Below are 19,030 nucleotides of genomic sequence, written 5' to 3'. Positions count from 1 at the left end.
GATCCCCCTGGGATTCAGCCGAGACCTCGGCTGGATCCACAGATTCAACCGTAGATTCCATAGAACCGGCATCCGCAACGGACGACTCATCCGGTTTAGACTTTAAAGATTTATCTTTTCGCTTTTTTGCGGTAGCGGGCGCCGGAGGATCCGACGGCATGTTGTAGTTACACCGCTTATCGAAAACAAGCCTAGCACAGTCTAATCTGCGCTTTATGGTGCGCTTATTAAATCTAGCACAAAAGCGACACTCGACTCACGCCGTGCTCAGGCCCCAAGCAAGGAATACAGAGAGAGTGATAGTCCCTATGAGGTATCTGTTTCCCACAAGAAATACAATTATTAACTTTTGACATCCCGATTAACTGAGGGCAAGAAAGACAAAAATATTCCCAACGGCAACGGGTACCAACTTCTTACTTGGTCTGAAATACAATTATTAACTTTTTCTGACATCCGGATTAACTGCAAGAAAGAAAAAAATAAAAATTCTAGCATTTAGCCAAGCCAACTTGGTCTCTCGGTCTCGAAAAATGAAAATTTCAGAACGCCGAACGGCACTTGCAAACGCTGCTTCTGCTTCAGACCACGCGGCAAGAAAGACTGAGGATATGGCGTCGGTCATGCGCTTAAGTACTACTGCGTACTGACGTCAGCTCTGAGCGACCATGACCGACGCCAGCCTAACACTTTGGTATTCGGGCCGACTGAGGACAGCGGACTACCCACAGGTTATGACTGCAGCAATGTGAGACGAAGAACATCTTTACTTTGTCTGCAGGAAGAAAAGTTCTTTCCAGGGCAGAGTCCAACAGACATCCCAAGAAAACTATTCCAAGATAAAAGATGATAGAAGATTTCTATAAGTTCACTTGAAAAGCCAGAATGAGTAGTAGATTCTGAACATTTGCTAAGTGTCACTCTTCTTATGTGCATTAAGATGACGTTGAAGCTTGGGTGTTCATTTAAGTAGTTAATTGTTTAAAAATACATCAGGATGGATGGCAGGATAATTAAACTTAAACTGACTGATTACATACTTGCATGCTCACACTCTGCCTGCTCACTCAAAATGGCACTCGTGCTTGCACGTGCTCAGTACTTGTATGCATGTGCTGACACACCAGAAAGCCTCTAAAAGGTATACCACACACACCAATCTACATCTTCCCTTTTTACTGAGCTATCTCATATAAACAATGACATTTCAATAGGCATGCAATTATACAGACACTAACAAAGAAAAACAACAGTCATGTCCTGGTTGCCGTGTATCTGGAACTAGGTTTCGAGATGCGACCTGATCTCGTGACATAATAGTTAGGACTGGGTTCAGCAACAGGGACAGCCACTGGGGAATGGTCTGCTTGAGGAGTTTCAGGGATTTTTTTTCAGGAACGGTGATTGCTAAGGGAATGTTGCCTTGAAAAGGAACACTGGACAAGTCACTTTGTGAACTAGAGTCTGTCACAGGCAAAATGCTGTAACACTGGTTCGGCACTGGTAACAAATGCTTCCTATTTCATCTGAATTCCGTTCCTTGTGTTTCCAAAATGTACAATCTCGGCTCTTGACATCCTCACAATCTCCCCTTTTCTCAATGAACTGAGTAGTTTGCTGGTTTTATCAAGGTAAGGCGTCTGGGACAAACACTAACAGTTGGGCTTTTACTGCTTTGTTGTTTTTGGCACATGTAACCAATTATTCACTGCTGATTGGTAGTGTGGTTCTGCTTTCTTGACAAGTCTCTGGGCAGGTAAACCAAGATGATTACCACGAGGAACATTTCTGAGATTTAATAAGTTGAGAAAAACATTGGTTTTGTCATGTCTGGATTTCTCTAACAGCTGCTCTGCACTTTGAACTGCACGTTCAGCCAAGCCATTTCACTGAGGTTAAGGACCACTCGTATTATGTACTAAGTCCTATGATTCTCCAAATGTATTGAAAGACTGACTTGTAAACTGTGCACCATTGTCAGAAACAACTCTGTGTGGACTACCATGGACAGAAAAATACCACTTCAAGTTAGCAATGACAGCATTGGACGTTAGGATGGGACGTAGGTCAATCTCGAATCAATTTCAATAAGAGTCTACTAACTCAAAGCAATGTTGACCATTACATTCAAAGATATCTGCAGCTACTGTCAACCAAGGCAGTTCAGGAATCTGGCTTAAATGAAGTGGTTCTTTTTGTTCATGCGGCTTTGTACTATTACCTACTTAACAAGAAGAAAAGTACTTTCTCAAAATCTCGTAACAGAGAAGGCCAAATTACTAGACCTCTCACCCTTCTTTTGGTATAATCAGTTCCTGGGTGGCCACAATGCAAGATCTTGATGTACTCTTGTTGTAAGGCCTTCAGAACAATCACCTTAGGACCTTTCATGATTACACCATTGTCTGACAAAATCTCATCTCTGTATGGAAAATAAGGTTGCACTTCTACTAGTAAACAAGATTGCTTTGAAGGCCATCCTCAACTGATAAAGAGGTTAAGCTTCTGGAGAACTGAATTTGAAGCTGTATGAGTTTTGAGCTCAAGACGTGGAATAAAAATGTCTCACTTCCATGACCTCAAAATGAAGTCGCTCATTGTTATGCTGAGCTGTTTTTCCTGGGGGATCTGGATAAACTATCAGCAGCTCTTACTCAATCTGGGCATATTGCAACTCAGTCTGGGCAGTGGCAGCTGGTGACTTCAAATCAAAGGGGGGGCTGCAGGACACAGCTGAATGGATGGGGCTAATGGGAAGGGGTGTGAACCACTAGAAGGTGCGGAGCTATGCTCAAAACCACAAAAACTGTAACTTTAATTAAATACACTGCCCTGTGTGCCAAACCGTCATTATGAAAGTCCAATAAAGACAAAATGAAGTGTAGAAGAAAAAAAGTATTTCAGTGCATTGGCTTCATGACAGCTTAATATCTAGGTGGAAACAAAAAGACTGAGGCATGAAAAAATAAATTACTTTTTAAATATATTATTGGAATGCCAGTCAAAGTCAAGTATAAGAAAAACAAGCAGCACTCCACTCAAACCCCTTCTCCTCGCACTGCAGGTCTAACTATAACTTATATTTAGCTTTAGAAAAGTACCAAGTAACATGCTGAAAGTAGCAATTTCTGTGATACCCCCACTTGTAAAAATGTTTCTTAAATAAAAAAGACCTGCTGCCTGACAGCAACTATCTACTTGTTACATGGGGAAACACGATCAAAGTAAAAAATGAACAGCAAACAAGAAACAAGCTCAAGATACACTGCTTAAAGGATTACTGTACAGGTTATGGACCACACATGATAGATTGTCATTCTGTTTAGCTTACAGGTAAAGCCTGCAAAGATGACTGCAAGTCTTCAACAAAGGTAAGGAGCTTCTTAAAATACTGTAACCATTACAAATACTGTCATATGCATTTCAATACCCAAGGCTTATACATTATCTAGTTATGTAAGTATTCTCTGCATGACCACAACAAAAAAGCTTTCAATGTTGGTAATTCTTTAACAGTATGCTTATTAAAGCTTACTTTCATCTTACAATCTCAGACAAGCTTACCTGATTGGTCATGAAATCATTGCTACTTAAACACAGAGCAATGAGCACTTTCTGAAGAAGCATAAATCAACAGTATAAAAATATGACAGAAAACCAGAACATTCTGCAAAATCAAGCAAGGACAGATGAAAAGCCACTGTAGTACTTGTGTCTACCTTGGATGGGGAGATACTCTGCACACTTACACTGAATAACTGCTCCTTGCCTTGCTTGGACACATCCAGAGTCACTACATGGGGGAGTGGGTGCAACAAGTATGTCACAATTTGAAATGTCTCTGGCTGACTGTGATGGCCCTGACACATTTGTCATACCTCTCAACCTCAAAACAAGAAATCTGGACAAAGCCATACATAGAAGTGGGACAAAAGCCCCAAAATAAGGACAATATTTAAATACTGCTCTTATAAACTTTCTAATAGAATAGTAGGTCTTGCATTAGCATGAATTTTCTGAAGGGTATGAAATCTGAAATTCAAATATCTGTCATTATTTTCTAACTTCAATCTTTAATGATTTGCCACTAATTTGCCAGAAAAATACAATTTTATGAAAAATGGATCAAAATGTTTTCCAAAAATATAAAATAGCCACACAATACAGCTGGGAACTTGTCAAAGAAAGGTCACTTTTTAAAATATTAGTACTGTTAACATGAGCAGCTGACTAATGAATCTACATGCATTTCTGAAATAAAAGTAATCTACAACTATGATTATTACAGTTATTTATTAATTGTAAACCCACCACGTTTTCTTCCAAAATTGCCATTTTGCAGAGGGATTATTAGAGGGAGAGCAACATTTTGAGCCAAATTAGGGGACAGTGGAGAGGTTTGGATATGCCTAATTCTATAAAGCAATTTATTTGCACGTACATCTCAACCTGTTAACGCAGGAAATCTGGACAAGGCCAAATATATTGGGGGAACATACAAACAGTATTACAAACTGCTCTTATATAAACTTAGTTGATAGAATACCAGGTCTTGCTTTAGCATGGCATTTTTCAGAAGGTTATGAAGTCTGAAACTCAATGTCATTATTTACTGACTTAATTCTTAAATGAGTTGCCAGAAAACCACAAATTTTATGAGGAACAAGCCAAAAATAAGAAGCAAAAATCTATTCATTCTAGATAAATCTGGACAGTTGAGAGGTATAGTTCAGCCGTGACTGTCTGAGTTTACCGCCCTTCCCCCTCACAAAATCATGGTCGAATGGAGCCTCCCCCCTGCAGCCATTCCAATGTCCCATTACTTGGATATTTCGCCCCATTTACCATAAACACTGTAATGTGCATACTGCTTTACTTCTACAATGATTTGGATTTCATTTGGAAGTTTTATTTTGCATTTTACAGCACAAACACTAAGACATCTGCAAAACAATGCAATGCAGTCTCGCAATGAAAATGGACTTTAGCATTAAAACTTCTTTGCCCTTGAAACTCACATTCATTGAAACAGCATTGAAATTCACATTCAAAGAAAATACATTTGGCTAGTACAAAGATTAACTGTGGGCTGTTTTCAAATGATAGGCCCCTTGCACACAAGACGTACATGTGTTGTGTGATGCACCTTCCTGACTGTATTAAATTATATTCCTTGTACAATACAGTACAGTTCAGTTGTTAGAGAGTGTTTTAAATTTATTGTTTTGAACATTTTTCCAGTAAACAATGAAACAAAATGCATGCACCAATAATAACAAAACTGCCCAATTGAGAAAATTTCCATCATAAAAGTCTACTCAGACTTCTACAATCCACCGGTATCAGTAAATATGCAGAATCTCTGCAGAAGTAAAAGTCATCTAAATAATTCCACATTAAAGAGATCTGTAACTAATGAAGAGGTTGCAGCTAACAAACAACATTATATTTCATTGTTTCATCTACAAATAAAGTGTCTGTATCTTTGCCAAAGAGGACATTCTCAGTATGGCAGCATCCACCCCCTGTAGGAGTACATCCCACAGCCTTCTGCATCAAATGCAAGTACACTACCAGTTGTGCTATTAACAATGCAAGCAGACTTAGCATAAGCAGCACTAAACTTCTTTTCCCCTTCAGCTCTCAGGTCCTTCTAAAATCTACTTGACACAACTGTATTGCTCAACTTCGCAGCACAAGCAATCTGGAAAAAGCCAAAATTTATTGGGAGGGGGGAGTAAAAGCCCAAAAACTAGGGACACATTTTAAACATTGTTTGTATAATCTTGGGAAGTTGCGAATATAAAATGCTGTGTTACCACCATACATTTCACTGCCAAGTCTTGAACCCTGGACCCTGTGTAAAACAGTCAGAGCAACATACAACTATGCCATATCAGCTGTATTATGAAATACAGGAAGACTGAAACTTAAATGGCTACCATTTAGTGAATTAGAACTCACCATAGCAGTCAACCTCTTAGTACAAAACACCTGGACAAAGCCAGTAATGGGGGAATACAGCCCTCAAACATATTCATTGAATTCAGTTCTTACCATAGCTCTCAACCTTAGCACAAAAAAACTAGACAAAGCCAATAATGGGGAATACAGTCCCAAAAATAGGGACAAATTTCAAATATTCATCTTATAAACTTAGAAAATTGCTAGAATAAAAGGTTTTGTGTTATTATGTACTTTCTGAGGAATATGAAGTCTGAAATTCAAATGCCTGTCAATTTTATTTAACATTTGCAAACCAGGAAAGTCTGACTTGGAACAAAAGCCAATTTTCAGCAGAGTTCCAGGGGGAAATACTGCAGACATGTGTCTTGGTAACATGGGAGGACACAAAAGCAAACCCACACACAAAACACAGGGAGGACATGCAGACTCCATACAGAAGGCCCCCCTGCCAAGAATCAAACCACAGTACCTCTAGCTGTGAGGCAACAATGCTACCACTGCACCACCAACTATTTAAGGAATTAAAAATTCAGAAACCACAGATTTTATGAGGAACAGAACAGAACAAAATATGAGGCAAAAATCTGCAAAAGTTTCACAAATGGTGGCGGGTAAGAAATTCAGGCTATTGTTACCTGCACGCAGGGTACACGGTTCAAAAGCCTGCGGTAGTCTCTAACCACCACCAGCAGGTATCCTGAGTTCTCTCTATAGCCACCAGTATAAATCAACTGGGTCATTTTACAGACGCTTAATTCTGTACCTGCAATAATCCAAAGCTGCTCCATTCGGATGATAAAATAATCCAAAGCTGTTCCATCCCAAGTATCTCAGTTTGTAAAATAACATACAACATACATATACACTAACACACACACACACACACACACACACACACACTTACTTTGCTTCATTCTGTACCTGCAATAATCCAAAGCTGTTCCATCTTGATAACAAAATAATCAAAAACTGTTCCATCCTGAGTATCTCAGCTTTTCAACTGTTTAAATTTTTTGGCGAGTACTTAAGTCATGTGATCCTATTGTTGACATTCAGTTCGCTTTTCATTTAACAGCTCGGGTTTCACTACCTTTGGGGGAGGGTTAGCTGCACAGCAGGAATGCTAACAGCTTCCTCTGTGTGCTCCTTTTATTTATAGTCTCTTGCCGACAGTGAGGTTTCATTACTCTACTGTAAAGCTTACGGAATCAGTGTTAAGTCTACTATAAGTCTTTCTTTGTACCCAAGTAATTCATAACACACACACAGCACTTTTTTTCCAGTGAAACATTTGTTTGGTTTACTGCTAATGAAATACATGTACTGTATATATTATATGATAAGGCCTCTTACAATCATGTGTTTATACCACTGATAGGTATTTAAACAGGTTTAGAGCCCTGAAAAAGCAGACAAATCTTTCAGCTTTTAACCCCTCTGCTAGGTGTTCCTTCATGCTAACGGAATAGTTAGTCAACTAAAAAATCTATCATTAGAAGAGGCTATAGCTCACTAACACTAAATTAATAAGTATCCTTGATTCCCATGCTCCAGCACTGTACAATAAAATCAAACACAGAACCATGGCTCACAAAAGATACCAAATCAAAACTAGAAGCAGAGCCTGGGCCAGCTGGAGAACAACTAAAGCCCCACTTGACCATTTAAAATATCATCAACTCAGGAATGATACAAAGAAACTATTTTACTAGATAAAAAAAGCTTCTACCAAAATCTCCTACAAAAACACCAAACAGCCCTCAAAAGTTCTGGGCAGGCTTAAATCAACTACTTCATCCAGGTCATTCTACCACCCCAACCCTGGCTAACCACACCCATAGTTCCCCAGAGACCATAGCTGGCAGTTATAATAATGTTTTCACTGAAACAATCCAATACCTAGCAAATCAACTAACCCCCACAAACAAACTACACCCCTAATCTACCCACCAATCACCCCCAATTTAGCTTCCAACCGATATCCACTAGTTTTATGGAAACACTTATAAAAATACTAAAACCTACCATCCTCACTGCTGACCTCCTCCCTGCAAAGTACCTACAAATAGCTGCAGATGCCACTGCATATCCCTAAAACCTACCATTCTTCACTGCTGACCTCCTCCCTGCAAAGTACCTACAAATAGCTGCAGATGCCATTGCATATCCCATATCTATCCTTATCAAAAGAACCTTAACCAAAAGCGCTATCCCCTCCCTCTGGAAAATATCCCACGTCATCCCACTCCATAAAGGTGGTAGTTCTACAGACATATCCAACTATAGACCCATTGCCATTCTTTCCCCACTAGCCAAAATAATGGAGAAATGTGTACACAAGCAACTAATGCAATACTGTACACAGAATAACTTGCTATCCAACTTCCAGCATGGCTTCAGGCCATACGACAGAACCACCTCAGCCCTCCTTTCCTTTACTAATGCCATAAGCCAAAACAGGAATGACAATAGGCTGTCCTCCTCCCTCTTTCTTGACCTATCAAAAGCCTTTGACATCGTCAGCCATGAACTTCTCATTCTTTCTCTAAAATCTATTTCCCTCAATAAGCATGCAATCCAGTGGTTCCAGTCCTACCTGACTGGTAGACAACAGGCGGTACTATGGCAGGGCAAACTCACCAGCCAGCTACCTCTCACACTTGGCGTACCTCAAGGCTCCATACTAGGTCCACTAATCTTCTCTTTTTATCAACAACCTTCAGACTGCTATCCCTAAAGCTACCTGTATTCAATATGCAGATTCCACTCTGATCTGCTCAGCTACCTCCCCATCCGAACTGCAAATCCTAACCCAAAATACATTTAACACTATTGAGAACTGCCTCACCAACCAACGCCTACTGCTGAACCCCAATAAAACTAAACTTCTACTCTTCACCCCCACTAGTAGATCTGCCACTATTAACAATGGTACCACTATCTCCCCAGATCAACACACCAAACTTTTAGGGGTTATCATAGACAATCTCAAATTTGACCTACAGGTCAACAAAACCATACAGACCATCAATAAGAAGCTTGTATCACTGTACAGAAACAAGACATTTTTAACCCCACTGGCTAGAATTGCAATTGCCCCGTCACACCTACTCTCTACTCTTTTATATGCCTCACCTGTACTCTTAAACCTTAACAAATCCAAACTAGGTAAAAGTACAGTTTTGTACCTACCATAAATGTAGATGTTCGAGGATCCCCATTGCATTGCCGGCAGCTATATGGGTATAGTCCGTCAGTCGCCCCGGCAGTCCACCCGGTCACCAGAGCCGAGTATTGACGTTAGTCAGGGCTTATCAATGCTGGACGTCTAATGCGCATGACCTCACCATATATGGACCGTTTTTTTGTCCCTGCCCTTTCGCCCCAAGACCCAGAAGAGAGCACCAGACAAGGCGCCCAAAAATAAAAATATAAAATATATAACAATATATATAAGAATATATACTAAAAATATACCTCACCCTACACACCCACCCTAAGGAGGGAGGGGAAGGAGGACTTGATCATGTTATCGGGGATCCTCGAACATCTATTTTTAAGCAGTACACAAGCAAACTGTACTCTTTTCTTCCCATTGCTGCAGTCCAGTCCTTACTTTCATTGGGTAGAAACTCAAGGTAAGAGGTGTAAAAGAGGCTGGCAAATCATAAAACAGCAGGAGCTGACAAAAACAAAAAAAAAACAGCTGTGGCAAACCAGCCCCAGAGTAGAGTAGATAGAGAGGGTGATAATGCCAGAGATGAAAAGCATCCAAAATGCTAGCTGCTTCCCACCCTATCCTTAGCCACACCCCTTTAGAAATGTTGCTGAAGTGGCAGCAGCCCCAGTGGAATGCTGAAATCAATCCCAGCTGGAATCTCCTTGAAATGCAATGAAAAAGCAATAAAATGCAATGCAAGTTTGTTTTGCTTTGAAATAGTTTGTTTTGACACACTGCAAACAACTGAACTCAAAGCAAAAATGAACAAACAACAACTGCTGAGAAATAATGAAATAATTGCATCCGTTTATGTGCAAATCTTGCCTGTGTACATCTGGGGGTTGGTGGTTAATCTTTTCCTTAGGCAAACCTTAGTGCAAAAAAAGTAGGGTAAAGAAACCAGTTTGGTCATCTCTATTAGGAAGAAAAATGAACTCTTTGCGCATATAAAGGAAATCTTAGCACGCGTACGAGGGCCTCTACTGCCTGGAAAATCAAAATTCTTCTAGAAGTATAATAGCCTGTAAAGCAGGACACCTTTTGCAGAAGTCATAGCCAACAGAAAACACAAAATTATGACAAAGTATTTCAGTTCCAGTAGCCGCAGGCTCAAAAGGTTGTAGAGTAAGTTTTTCTCTACTTGGATTGAGATCTCAAGCAGGAGTAGAGTCACGGGGGTCTTATATTCTTTGCCCCTCTAAGAAACACAAATGGAAAAGGATGCGTAATTACAATGGTGGGTCAGCAATCATAGAAAGCTGAAAACCACACAGCCAGGAATCTCAGTAAGAGAAGGACAAACCTTGTCCAATCAAATTAGGCTAAAGGCTTTGCAAGCCACACTCAAATTTCAAAATAAACCTGCTCAGTCTTTTGCTGTACTCCCTTTATAAAAATCTCTTCCATTTTTCAAGCAAGACACTTTCCTTTGTAGGAGTTGTTCTAGCTTCCATAATCAACACTAAAACTTGTTGAGGAAGAGACCTGCTGTGAGTGAACTAGAGCGATGCTGGTGGCTGCTAGGATGAAGAGAGTGAAGCTTGACATTGAGCAGATGAGGCCACGGAGGCTTCCTACCATGAGGAATCTAGTAAAAAGGCCATGGAGGCTTCCTTACCTCAACTCTATCAAAATCATCCTTGGCCTGTCTTGTGAGGCCAATAATAGTACATTGGAAGAAGAGGCAGAGGAGGAAAGGCACCCTTTTAAAGGTTTTTCCAACTGAAAGGCAGAGCAGGACTGGCATAAGCTGGTGGAAGGTTGCCTTACTGTGCGAAAGCAGCTCTGGTTTCTTTCTGCTGTGTGATGTGAAATGTCTGTGCACCCCATGACACTGTTTGGTTTAGTGGAGAACAAGACAGATCTATGTCTCACTGTAGATCCATGACTGTCTGTAACAAATCTACAGGAGTTCTGTGGTCGCCACCTCATAGATCCACAAAATGTCTGCTGCACGCATAGAGGTCTGTCCCATAGCTACAACCATATTGCCAGATTCGCCACTGGCTCCGCCTATAGAACCCACCACTGCCAGAACCTGAAACAACTAGAGTGGCTAGAACTGCCCAGCTAAATTCAATTCAATCAGCTCTTAATAGCGCTCAAAATTCTGTACCACCCTGAAGCCATATAGCAACTTGTGATCCCTACAGTCAGCCAACAAACTACTGGTCCAAACCCACAAACCTAATAACTCTGCTGGTGAATCCCTGTTTGCCACCTTTATTGGCAAAACCTGGAATTCATTGCCAAATGATATAACCCTACAATCCTACAAAAGTCTCCAAAAAAAAAAAAAAAAACCTCAATCAGCATCTCAAAGTGAACTGGCTTTGCCCATGTACCAATCCTGATTAAATTATAAACTGAAAGCATAATCTGTAAATATCATAACATGCAACTACGTCACCAAGCTCTATATCCAATCTGATGTCTCTTGCTTTTAATGGTGTCGGTCCATGAGAATTGTGAGTCCCTACTAGGGAATACTACTAAACCATTGTACATAATCACTTTGTTTTATATTTTTCTAATGTTATCTAACTTCTTGTGTAATCTATGTAAGTTTGTCTATTTGGAACTTCTCCCCAGGCTTCTGCTGAAAATGGACATGTATCCAGACGGACTATTGCGCTAAACAAATGTAAAATAAAATAAGTAAATAAAATATAATCCTATTTTACTTATATTTGTCCATTAGGGCAAATTTAGAAATCCCTCAGCAAGTCACTCCATATTTATTGTTTATCTTGGTTATATTACCTGTATTTTTCTGTTTGGTACCTACAGTAATTAAAACACATAAGCATGGAACACAGCTGCCTTAACAGCACAACGAAAGTTCATTACCTGCATATAATGAGCTATCTAACGCACCATCCAAGAAGGATGCGTATGAGGAGTTAAGGCTTCCTGGGCCACCCACCATGTATGGAAATGTCCTAGTAATATGTTACCCTTTCGTGAGAAATATAAGCACAGAACTCACTAGGCTGAACAAGGAAATGTTGATGGTGAACTGCCTTTTCAGGTACAGGGTAATTACAGGTTACTAGGCCACTCAAGTCACTTAACCCTAGGTACACACATAACATGTGTGAACAACTATAATCATTATCGACTCCCTTTTTCCCCATTTTTCTACATGGGGTCAAGGTGTTGTGTTAATTGTCGCCATCTCTCTCAATTCAGTGATACACTCATGCCTTCTTTGACAATCATGCCTGACTTTCGCAGATCTTCTCTCATACAATCCATCCACCTCTTTGCTGGATGCAGTCTTTTTCTCTAACCTTCTTCCTGTCTGCCACAAATCTTCTTCACCAGATTGTCTTCCACTTTTCTGTATATGTGCCTGAACCACCATAATCTGTTCTCTTTGATCTTTTCTGCAATTGGAGCTACTTTGACTTCTGCTCTTATGTCCTCATTTCTTCATCTGTCTCTACCACCCATCTCAGGCACTTCATTTCCATCACCTCTACCTTTCTCACCTGCTCTGCCTTTACTGCCCATGTTTCTGTACCATACAGTAGGTGCTGGTAGCAGCACTGTTTTGTACACCTAACGTTTCTTTGGCATTCTTGTGTCATACACTAGTCCTGACACTCTATGCCAGGTGGCTGCAGCCCCTCTAATTCTAGCTTTGACCTCTTCATTCAAACTTCCCTTCTCCTCAATCTTCCTTTCTATATCAATTCTCAGCTTCTTCTGATTTCCCCACTTTTCTGTCATTACCACTGTTTTATCTGTACTTAGTCTCATCCCATGTGCCTTCAGTTTTGCATTTCATTCCCCCATCCTTTGCCAAAGTTCTTGCTCTGTCTGCCTGTAATGCCACATCGTCTGCATACAGCAACTTTGTAGATCTGTCCCCTCTGACCTGTTTGCCAATATAGTCCATTACCAGTATGAACAGCAGTAGGCTCAGAGCTGAACCCTTATGTACACTTACTCCCATTAGGAACCCCTCTGTGAGTAAGTGGGTCCTTGTACATAGCCTGTACTAATTCCACCAATGTTTCTGAGACTTTGTAGCACCGCAGTACTGCCCAAATCAGCTTTCTTGAGACCTTGTTGCATGCTTTCTCCAAGTCTTGGAATGCCCAGATGGACTCTTTCCTCATCTCTAGCTTCTTCTTAACTGTCTAACTGCAAACATCTGGTCACTTGTGCTGCATCCTGATCTGAATCTAAACTACTCATGTCCCATCTTACTTTCTACTACTCTGCGTATCCATTTATCAGTCACCCCTCAGAACTTTCATGCAATGTGACAAGAGTTTGATACCTCTGTACTACTCACAGTTGTGGATGTCCCCTTTATTCTTGTACAATGGCATGAGTATGTTTATTCTCCTGTCATCTGGAATATGCCTCTCTCTCCACACTGCTATGAGTACCCTCAGGAACCATTTCTCCCTTATTTCATCCAGCATCTTTATCATATCTGCTGTGACCTCATTTAAACCTGCTGCTTTCCCCCAATTTCATTTTCCTTCGTGTTATTCTTACTTCTTATAGCATGGGCTCCTCTTTTTCTCTTATTGTAGGCTGTGCCTGGGGCAGCTTTCCATACTAGGAGGAAGTCTACCCGAATTGCACATTGGCCACTCTTGCACACGATCTTGTGATCGTCTCTTTCTGAACAAGCCCTTTGCCAGACAGAAGTCTACAACAGCCTCTCTTCCTTTATTCCTGTTGTCCCACCCATGTGCACCCAGGTAGACCTCATATCCTTTTCTGAATGTCCCAATACGTGTATTCAAGTCACCCATTCTCAACACCAATTCATGTTGTCCTGATGAATGCATTCTTTTCCTCAAGTCACAATCCTGCTGCGGGGCATAGGCTGAGATTATGAATACTGCCCTATCATTAAAGTGGAGTCCAACTGCCATAATTTTGTCATCAATTCTGATGACATCCTTCACTGCCTTCTGAAGCCTGCCTCTCACCACAATTCCATCATCATTTGTAGCCTGTCCTTCTCCTGACTCTGGATCCCAAGCCAAGAGTTTTTGCTGAATTGCCCTTTCAGTTTGTCTCTTGTATACATAATGTTCAGCCTCCTCCATACCATGATGTCATCAACTTCCAAGCTCCATCCTGTTAGTGAACCTACACTGACTATAGCAATTCTTAGTTCACGTTTGGCAGGTTGATTGGTTTTACGTCCCAGCTTCCACTCAGAGCTATCCCAGGCTGGGCAACTGGACATCAGCTAGCCAGTGGCTTATTGACCCTGGGCTGCTGGGCTTTAAGGCAAGCGTGCATACACACACACCTCCCACCATTAGCATGGTCCCTGGTGTACTGTAGTCTAAAGGAGGTGGAGTCTTCCGTCCATGTTTCACCAGTAACTACTCATGCCCATTTTAGTGACATGAGTCAACATGACAGAGTCACCTAGAGCCATATTTTACACAGTTGAGTGGCTAGCCTTGCCATAGCATGCAGTATGTGATCTGTGTTCGCCTATCTTGAGAATACTGTGCACAACAGTAGATGGCCAAAGCGGTTGGTCTATACAACTCTTCCTCACACAGGGCACCATGTAGAGACTGTGCTGGTCAGGTCCATTCAGTGGTGAGTTTTGAGAGGGAAACACTCAGCATTTTTTTCGGAGGTGGGTGGAACCCACTGGAAACTTGGAGAACATACAAATTTCCAACAGGCATTGGGGTCAGAATCGAACTTTGTACCTTTTGCATGGGATGCAAAGGCCTTAACCATTTTGCCAACTGATCAACCGGATGCACATTAATATTATGAATGGACATGTGGTAGAGCTGTCTGAATATGCAAATGAGGATGATATAGAACTAATCTTGGACATTATTCTGCCTTTTATCACAATCTAAACTGAATATAATGGACTGGAATAATTGGTCAGAGTTGGGTTCCAAATGCATTACATATTGCCAAGTCCGACAGTTAGTGCAGAGGGTAAGGCTGTGAGCTTCTGTTCCTGTGGTACAAGATTTTAGTCCCTCAGCCCTCATTTGAGCAAGTCATTTAACCAGACATTGCTGTGTGGTCTCTGCTGAAAAGGGACTGTCTATCCATTCGGTCTACATAGTTAACAAATGCGTATTATATGCTTGCCCGGAAGTAGATGGTCAACTGTCTCTGGACCAACAAAGACCTAACTACTTTGCATGGTATATCCTGCATCAGTAGCCTGAGGGTTTTTGCATATTGACAATTTTTCTACCTCCAGGGTACTTATTTGAGCAACAATAATCTGCTCGAATACCAACAGAGTCAAACCAAAACAAGACAGTATAAAAGTAATACTGCTCAATGCTTGAAGCCAGAAAAAAATGCCCTCCCTAGAAAACTTCCTGACCCAAGAGACGTCTACATCATCACTGAAACCTGGTTCCTATGCAGTGATACCACATCCTCCCTATTAAAATTAAATGTATTCCATTCATTCAGCCTCATATTGAGGGTATCTCTGTTACAAGTGGTGGTGTGTCCTTATTCTTTAAGTTTATCACATCTACACTTGCAAGATTCTGAACTCTTCTACATTCTTATAACTATAAATATGATCCCTTGCCATATCATACCCAATTACAAACTCCATTGGTTTGATACCCACTACCAATGAGGAATATCCAAACAAGCTTGTCTCTCTCGCCACTGAATCAAACACTATTATTTTGGGGGATTTAAACTATATATTTATAAACAGGAAGACATACTTCACTACAAAATATACAGACAGTGCTTACTAAACCAAATAGTGCAATGCTCTAAAAAGACCTCAGATTTACTTGACTTGGTCATCTCTAAAACCAACTAAACTGAAGTGATTATTTGTGGATCAGTGTAACTTGTTGGAGTATTTAGTCTACTTCTTAAATCTTAGAATCTGTACAAACAGCCTACTTTTCAATGGTAGTAGCATTTGGGCTTTATTTTCAGGCTAAAGATACAAGATGTTGTATGCAGAATAGTGTGACCCTGATTAGTGTTTCATCTTATATGTGCTGCATCCTTACTTGTTTTATTTAGCTACCAAATACTAGAAACTGCTTCTTAGGGCAGTGCAGTGTACTATTAAACTGTTTAATTCAGCCATACTCGGTCAACAGCACCAAACTTCCCAGCCCTTAAACAAGGCTAAAAAGTCCACCAAATTGTACTGCTAAAGTTGCTGTCTGTGTTTAAAAACATTAAATAGATTAGAATTTAAAGCAAGTGCAAAAGCAAGAAAAAAAGCCTCTTACTTTAATCACAGGCTCTGAGGATTCCTCTGGTGTGGTTAAGTCCCGCTCTGCTCGCCCTCTGGGCTTGCTTCGCACCCCTCCCTGCCCCCTATTCCCACCTGCCCCCAGTATCTCTACATTTATAACCCCTCAGACACAACCCTCCTCCTCCTTCACCAACCATTAACATGAATTCATTTATAACCCACCACTACCCACTATCTCCCCACCTACTATTACACCTGGGTTGCCTACCTACCAGGAGTATATTCCTCCTATTATGTCTCTAATACTTACAAAGTCTTTTAAAATACCACCTCTACTCTACACCCTACCTTTACTAGTCACCTTTTATTCCTCGCACGATCTATGAAAACCAATCCCTTATAGGATTCAACCATCCCAAACACTTTGCTACCATCCCAATCTTCTCATAGGTTCATAGGCAGGTAATAGGCTATTGACCCTAAGGCCTACATAAGCCTAGCCAGGAAGGTACCCTGGCTTTCACCACCCAAGAAAATTATTTTCCTGTGCCCCTGTCGAGAAGAGCCACAGAGGTGATCCCCAGAGTGAATTTCCTATTTCCCATCCAATCATCAAGATTTTTCTTGAAGAGTGCTAATGAGGAGCTTTGTTTGATATAGATAGGTAGTTTGTTCCAGAGTATGGGAAGTCTCTGGGACAGGAATCTATCCCTCCAGCATGTTCTGTTTATTGTGGTGGCAAGGTTTAGGTCCCAAGAGCATGTCGATTGGAGGGATTGGGATTTCTTTAAGTGGAGCATGTCCAACAGCTCTGGGTTTGACATAGCTTTGTATGTTAGGCAGAGATCACCTCTGAGTAGGCGATATGCAATGGAGTAAAGCTGGATTTTTTTGAGACTGTCTGCTTAGGGCATCTGTTTGAGGCCAGTAATCCTCTTTGTGAGGTATTTCTGCAGCTTTTCCAGTTGTAGATGTCTTGTGAGGTACATACCAAAAGGGGCGTTGTACTCTATAATGGGTCTGAGTGACAAGTAGAGGGGAACAATGACCTCTTTTTTCCTGGATGAGAAACCTTTTGTGATGAGGTGTAGAAGGATTTCCTGACTACTGTGGTGATGTGATTATCAAAGGAGAGACTACTGCCCACCTGTGTCCCAAGATCTCTCATCACACTTTTGGTGTTAAGTAGACTGCCACCTATGTGGTAGCTCATGGGTACAGAGATTTTACCGAAGGGGATGACAGTGCACTTTCTGGCATTGAGCTTGAGGCCATGGCTTTGACACCAGGCATCTGTCACCATGAGGCCCTTTTGTAGGATGTCCACATAGTTAGGAATTTCAATTATGGCTCCTAGTTTGCGGTCATCTGTGAACTTCATTAGCCAAAAACCTTCTCTGTTATCCTGAACTTCAGAAAAGTAGATGCCAAACAGGAGAGGACCCAGGACTGAACCCTGTGGTACTCCACTTGTCACTGGTCTGAAGTTAGATTTGGAGTCTGCTACTTTCACAGTGTGGGTTCTGTCAGTGAGCCAGTTGGCAACCCATCTTATGACATAGGGATTTATACCTAGTTTAGTGAGTTTATCTATAATTCCAGAGTGGGGGATGGTGTCAAAAGCCTTGGCGAGATCTAGATAGGCTGTGTGAACCACCTTACCCTCGTCTATTGCTTTGATGACTGCTTCAAAGAAGTCTATCAGGATTAGGAGACATGATCTGCCTTTTACAAACCCAAACTGGGTGGGGTCCCAAGTTTGGAGATAACCAATGTCTTTGATTATAAGATCCATGATGATAAGTTCCATGGCCTTGCAGACCAGGCTCGTTAGTCTAATGCGGCGTTAGTTGCCGGAGTCCGTGGTGGCTCCAACTTTGTGGAGTGGGATAACCGTTGCTGTGCACCATTCAGTGGGCACAAAGCCTGAGGTGAGGCTATGATTGAACATGGTGCTTAGGTGGGATGCCAGTTCATTCTGCAGTTCATATAGAACGCAGCCTGGGATGTTCTCAGGTCTCATTGATGCTGTGTTCTTCGCTTTGCAGTGTGTGTTTTTTACCTGTGCAGCCATGATTACAGGAACTTTGCATTCTTCCGGTATAGAGATGGGCCCTTTGGGGGTGGGAGGGAGGTAAAGTTAGCACTGAACCTATCTGTTAGGATGTTGGCAATATCAGTTGGTTCTGTAAATTTAGTGCCATTGTGCTGTAACTCAGAGCAGATCTGAATATTGCCATTGAGATTCTTGACATAGCTATATAATGCTTTGTGGTTGTCTTTAGAATCGGTGGCAATTTTGTTTTCGTAACTAGCTTTGGAGAATTTTATGAGGGATCTCAGCTTCTTACTGAGGCTGACCAGGGAGTTCCTCCAATCATGAGATTTTACTCTTTTTTTGCAAGAGTTTCTTTCATCTGTTGTAGAATTTGTTTATAACAGGGGACTACCAGCCTGGCTTCCTTTTTTGGAGGATAGCATCTTGGTTCTGTTAGGGAAAGCACAATCCATGCACTTGTGTAAGTGCTTATAAAATGCATTTGTGTAGGATTCAGCAGTACTACCTTTATTGTCAGTCTGCATGGGTGTCTTGAAGTTTGCCATTTCTGTCTTAAGAAGGGTGAAATTGGCTTTGG

General features: G+C 41.2%; 1 protein-coding gene across 3 annotated transcripts in view; it reads right to left on the bottom strand.

Moving 5' to 3' along the window:
- Window positions 1-19,030, bottom strand: part of XRCC5 (X-ray repair cross complementing 5) — a 2,194,257-nt gene that overhangs the window by 1,858,790 nt on the left and 316,437 nt on the right. The window lies entirely within an intron of this gene.

The sequence above is a fragment of the Protopterus annectens genome, chromosome 2.part0 (assembly GCF_019279795.1).
Source record: "Protopterus annectens isolate FY-2018-M chromosome 2.part0, PAN1.0, whole genome shotgun sequence".
In the NCBI taxonomy this organism is placed as follows: domain Eukaryota; kingdom Metazoa; phylum Chordata; order Ceratodontiformes; family Protopteridae; genus Protopterus; species Protopterus annectens.
This window is presented reverse-complemented; position numbering and strand designations above follow the sequence as displayed.